This window comes from Rattus norvegicus, chromosome 15, assembly GCF_021556685.1.
Source record: "Rattus norvegicus strain SHRSP/BbbUtx chromosome 15, alternate assembly SHRSP_T2T, whole genome shotgun sequence".
Classification (NCBI taxonomy): domain Eukaryota; kingdom Metazoa; phylum Chordata; class Mammalia; order Rodentia; family Muridae; genus Rattus; species Rattus norvegicus.
In genome coordinates this window covers 45,397,890-45,404,104 of record NC_141548.1, presented here as the reverse complement: position 1 = coordinate 45,404,104, position 6,215 = coordinate 45,397,890, and the positions used below count along the sequence as shown (strand labels likewise).

Genomic DNA, 6,215 nt, shown 5'->3' with positions numbered 1-6,215 from the left:
CCGAAGTGATCCACTGAACCCACATGGGTGATACATCAAAACCGCTGTCTGCATGCCTCCATGGTTCTTATTCAACTGATGGGAATTTCATGTTTTTGTAAAAGCTTGTTATTGGGTCTTTGTGAACTTCATATTGTGTGCCCCAGTGCTGCGCATCTCATCTCCCCTTCCCCATACATCCATTCTTATGACCCGCCCTCAACAAGGATAAAACCTCACTGTGGAAGCTGCCGTGTATCACAGTGGGTCCCACAGTCTACCCTTCTGCCCATCTTCTTTGCTTGCAAATGTTCATTGTAATGACTTGTTGGTCTGGGACAATGCCTCTGGCTTTTCTTACATTACTAATACTGGAACCTCCCTGGGATTTCTCTGTGATGTCCTGATGTTGGCTTGTGTTGTGGAGGTCCCACAGTTTTGAATCTGTCGGACTGGTCCCTTCTGCACTCCAGCAGTTCATTGATGGGTTAGATGTTAGGATGAAACAATTCACTGCGCTGGATCTGGACCTGAGAGATATCTGAGCTGGCCAGCCTGTGCGTTTTCCTGATCTCCTGCTCTTGGGCTGGCTCTCCAGCAACCCCTGCAGCCAGGGCCAGCTCTACCCTGCTGCCCAGGCAAGGTCAGGCCTACTCTCCTGAGTGTTACAGCCAGTGAGGTTTAGGGAAAGTTATCCTGCTCTGATGGCCTCAGGGCCATCTCTTCTGTGGCAAGGGGTTGGGGGAAGGGCATCTTTCCCTCACCTATGTCAGTGAATGGCAGAAAAGTTGTGGAGACCAGCTCTCCCATGCTCATACCCTTGGGGCCAGCTCACCCGCACCCTTGCCATCAGGGTCAGCTCTACTATGCTGCCCAGGTGAGGTGCAGGGCCTGCTCTCCAGAGTGCTGGAGCAGGTCAGAGGCTGTACCAACTCTCCTGCTCTAATGACCCTGTAGGGTCAACTCTCTTATGCTTGTATCCTGGTGTGTCTGGGGGTGCTTACCCATAACTCCTATAATTTCCAGGTTGCTCTCCCAAGTACTGCAGCTGACTAGGGTTGGGGTTAGCTCTCCTGCTTTTATACCCTCAAAGATAGCTCTCCTATGCTGCCCAGGTGAGGGGTGGGGCCAGTTCTGCCCAACCTCAGACATCACTAGGTGGCAGCTCAGACCAGAGATATCTTCCTGTCTTTGAAGGTAACAGAGCCCTGCTGCTGCAGGGCCATGGACTCAGACTCTTGGTCCCAGGTGGCATCACTGGCTACTCACATCAGGCTGTTCCTCACTACCCTTGAGTCTCCAGTTCTGCCTCTCTTCATTGTGTCCATGTCCTTCTCTTTCTCTTCCATTTCTCCACCCCTTACTTGTTCCTTTTAATGGCAACTGGGATCTCTGAGTGTCAGGGCTCAGTTCAGGAGTAGTCTAAGAAGTATTAGGCCCTGCTCGTGCATTATAGCATCAGGCAGGGGTCATCTAGGACATGGCCCCCGGGCCCCCAGGCCTGTGCAGTGCCAAACTGGTGGTCATATCAGACTAACTCCCTGTCCAGGCCCTATCAGGTCTAATGTCTCCAGTTCACTCCTCACCCTGCCAGCCCAAGTGGCAGGCTAACCCCCACCCAGGTTCACAGTCCCAGGTAGGGTACTTCTAGTCTCCAGCTTGATCCCCGTCCTAGGTGCTCTTCCAGTCCTCTGGCATCAGACTGGTGATTATCTCAGACTCAATTTGTTCAGGGAATGTTAGGCTACTAATAATTCAGATGTTCATAGGTCACAACACTGGGTGTAGACATAGCCTCTCTTCTCTCTGCCACCTACTGATGCACAGTGACAGAGCAGCCACCCCTGCAATGCTTCTAGAGGCAGGAAATTGATGGATATTTCTTCTTGTAATTTTTTATGTATTAAGAAATAAAGAAGTTAATAGCCAAAATATAAACTCTAACCAAGCTTGAGAACTACAGGAAGACTGCTGTTGGTGTTAGGAAAAGAAGTGGAATGTTTGTTTGTTTGTTTGTTTGTTTGTTTGTTTAGGAAGGAAGCATTGGGAAAAAGTCTAACACCATAGCCCTGGCTTTGAACTGGTGTCATTCTTTCTTCTACTATCTCTTGAGTGAAGCTTACAACTGTGAGTCCTTATGCTTAGGTAAGAAGATAGATAGATAGATAGATAGATAGATAGATAGATAGATAGATAGATAGATAGATAGATAGATAGATAGATAGATAGATAGATAGATGTGTGTGTATAAATGACCATGTATGAGTGAATGTGATCCAATGTGTATGTGGCAGCCAGAGGTCAACTTCAGATGTTATTCCTCAAGAACTGTCCACCTTGGGTCCTACCAATTTGGCTAGACTGGTACAGCCAGTGAGTCCCAGAGATTCTTCTGTTTCTATCCCCTCCAGCACTGGGTTTATAAACATCTACTAACAATGCTCAGCTTTTTTTGTGGGTGCTGGGGATTGTCCCCAAATTCTTGCTTCTGAAGCAAGAACTTTATCTATTGGGCAACTCTCTGGTCCCAAGAAGTGGTTCTAAAACAAGAGTTCTCAGGCATGTTCCTTGCTCTCCCTTCCAACTCTGGTCCTGGGCAAAGCTGTGGCCCTCCTCCTCGCCATTGATCTTTGCTTCCACCATTCTGTTTTTCAAAATATGGTTAAGTGAGAAAGATGGCAACAATAAACCCTCTCTCTAATCCATAGGAACAATTATTTGTAAGTCCTAATAAGTATTCTCAATTACCACTTCCTTGCCCCTCAGTGAACCATCCTACAAGGATGGTCCAGGCTGGGGAATCTTTGTCTTCTCTTAGTGTGCAATCTCTTCTTCTCTATGACTTTGTTCTTGGAGACTGACATGTGGAAGGGACACCATGACGAGCAAGGCTGTACTGGCAATTAACAATGGTATCTCTCCACTGACTTAGAACGAGTCAACTTCTGTAATGAGGAAATAAAAAGAATTAAACCAACCTTTCCCCAAATCTGTCCTGGTTTCTCTGCCCTTGTCCCCCAGGAGACATTTAATGACAAGGCATGTGAGTTTAGAAAGAACATTTTGGTTGTTTCTTTCTTTCCCAATTACAAATTTGTTCCCTGGGAATGTTCTCTTACCCCACTTTCAATACACAAGTCAGTGGGACTCCCTGGGATTTCTCCTGGGAAGTCACTGTGGCAGCTTGACAGTCTCTCATGAGCAACAGACAGTAGTTCACTCTGTTGAGAATTAGCTTAGAAAGAGGGAGCATGGGGATGGTGTCTATATCCCAATGGGCTCGGCATGCTGGAACCTTGCAGCAAAGCACCATCCCAGCAGGTGACTATGTATAGTGTCATGGGGCTAGGGGGTGGCATTTAGAGATGGCATCTGGATGGGAATGCAGTTTTGCTCCTGGCCACCTGTGTTCAGGCTCCCGATGCATACAGTGGGATTACCAACAGTCAGCAGGGATAAGCTCTGACACGCAGTGACTGTAGAAACCACTGACATGTTTTTGTCTCTACATAAATACTCATGGCAAGGTCTAATTTACAAGGTTAGGGAGATGGCTCAGTGGAGAAAATGCCTGCCATGCAAGCAGAAAAACCAGAGTTGAGATCCTTAGGACCCATGTAAAAGCCAGGCATGGTGGCAGACATCTGGGGCCCTAGTGCTCTCCAGGCAGAGACTGATGATCTCTGGAGTCTGTTATCCAGCCAGTCCAGCCAATTGGTGAGATCCAGGCTCAGTAAGAGACCCAGTCTCACAAAGTAGGGTGGGGGTTCTGGTACCTTTGGTTGGGCATGGTGGCACATACCTTTATTCCCAGAGCTCAGGAGGCAGTCAGGTGGATCCCTGAATTTGAGGCCAGTTTGGTATACAAAGAGAGTTCCAGGCCAACTAGGGCTGCACAGATCCTGTCTCAAAAGTAATACACATACATAAAAATAAGAAATTGGATAAAAAACAGTTGGGAAAGACACCTGCCATCCCCCTCTGTCGGCCATACCTACATTCACAGAGGTACAGGCACACAAGTAGTGTTTCCTGAGAGGATGTATCACTAAATCACTAGAAAGAGCTTTGAACAAAGGACGGGGCTCTATTGCAAACTTTTATGCCACTGCAGAGTGGTAGAGAGGAGAGGAGAGGTGGGTAGAGAACCTTAGTGTAGAACAGCAACCCAGGAGGATGCTGAGCAGACACAGCTTAGCCTGTGTTTGAAAACTTGCCCCAGAAGGCAGAGTGAGAATTTAAATGGCTACATGACAGTTGAAGAATTGGTGGGCTGAGTGTCCTGGTGGTCTAAGACATGCTAGGCTTTCCATAGCCCTGCGACTCTTGAGTACAGAACTGGTTAAGCCCACCGTCAAGATGGAGCAGACGGGCAGAAATCCCTAAAGAAATCTAGAACAGTGGGCACCAAAGACGATGGGACTCGTCATGGCTGCAAGCAAGCAGATTTAATAGAAAAGCCAACAAGCAAAAATAACAACAAACAAAAATAAAAAATAATAAATGTAAGACTCTAAGACAGGGGGTGAAAACCTATGGCGTGGGAGGCAGGGGTGGGTGCAGAAATTGTCCCAGACCATGCAAAAGGAAGAGACTGTCTTAGCTTCTCTTTGCCATGATAAAATGCTGTGACAACTTAAGAGAGAAGGGACTTGCTAGACTCATAGTTCCGGAGGGATACAGTCTGCCTGTCAGGGTAGGAAAGACATAGTAGCAGGAAAGGAAGGCATGACAGCAGGAGTGGAAGGCCAGCTGGTCACACTGCACCCCCACTCAGAAGCACAGCACAAACAGGAAGTGTGACGAACTGTAAAGCCTCAAGGTCTACCCCTAGTGACCTGCTTCCCCCGGTGAGGCTCCATGTAGAAGGAAAGATGCTTCTCTTTCTTTAATGATTTTCTTCCCCCGTGTCCCTGTGGTTTCTCCCCCCATGCTATAGAGTTCTGTCTGGCAAGCTGCGTTTAGCCTTGAAAAGCCAACCGACCACACAATGGTTCGTAGGATAGCTTTTCTCCACCAGCATCCTGAAGGCCAGATGAGCATACTTAAATTTGCCTGCACTCGTTTGCCTTTCTCAGACATGTTTAGGTGCTGTACAGAAGTCGGTCCATCACTTCAAATAATTCCTGGAACACAGTAGCAAATGAATAAATATTTATTGAGTAAATTTAAAAGTATGTGAAAAAAATCACTTGAGGCCACAAAGATGTTTTCCAATGAAATGCCACAGACTGGTGTTCCTTCCCACAGAACATGCTCTGGTACTAAGTGCTAGCCGGATGGAATGGAGACGTGAAACAAATCCTTAAAACCTGATTCTAATCAGATTTCAAGAGCCTTTAAGCTCAAACTTAATCCAGCACACTGTCCCAAGATATGAGGAATATGGGGCCAAGCCTCCAAGTATTTTAGTGACTTAATACCCTTAAATAAACCTTGTGAGTTCCTGCTGTAAGCAGCTGCCACATTGAACATCTGTAGTAAGGAGTACTTTGTAGAAGTTTCCTCTGAGGCTAAAATCTTCCACCTTGAAGGGGAATGTATTCAGGTATAGGATATAAGGCAATAATTATCAACCCGTAGGTCATGACCCTGTTGGGAATGTCGAACAACCCTTTCAAAGGGTTTGCATACCAGTTGTTTTCAATTCATAACAGTAGCAAAATTATAGTTATGAAGTAGCAACAAAAATAATTTTATAGTTGGGGGTGGGGTCACCATGACACGAGGGACTGTATTAAAGGGTCACAGCCTTAGGAAGGTTGAGAATCACTGATGTTAAAGAAATTGAAGCAACAGAATATTTTAGTACAGGAGGTAAAAGAGCAGGATGTTCCAGGGGTAGTTGAAACACTTCATCCTGCAGGGAGCCTCCATTAATACAGGAAGTAAACAACACAAAATAACTCCAGGAAGACCCTGAAACTGAATAGATTCAGTAGCCTCCTCCTTCTCCAAGAATATGTGTGTAATAAACATTACTAAGAGTCACTGTCATGTGAGCTGAGCTGCCTAGCAGTGTCTCAGATCACCTGAGCTTCTAACAAAGGACACTCTCCAATCTCTGGAGCTGCCCGAGGTTGTTCATTGTGCTTCAGGTTTCCAGCTTTCATGAACTGTCACTCACACTGGAGTGAGTTTTTGTTTTGCAGCTATCTTTGAGTCATTTCTGCTCCTGTAAGTAATCCTTTACCCATATTCTTATAAGTAATCATAGTAAAACTCATTAGTTCACC

The 6,215-nt window shown here is 46.2% G+C and overlaps 1 non-coding gene across 1 annotated transcript; it reads right to left on the bottom strand.

Annotated features, from left to right (window-relative positions):
- Positions 1 to 1,714: 1,714 nt before the first annotated feature.
- Positions 1,715 to 1,845, bottom strand: LOC120097231 (small nucleolar RNA SNORA17). Its single transcript, XR_015639188.1, has one exon. It is a non-coding gene; the product is annotated as a small nucleolar RNA SNORA17 (small nucleolar RNA).
- Between the last annotated feature and the right edge of the window lie 4,370 nt (positions 1,846 to 6,215).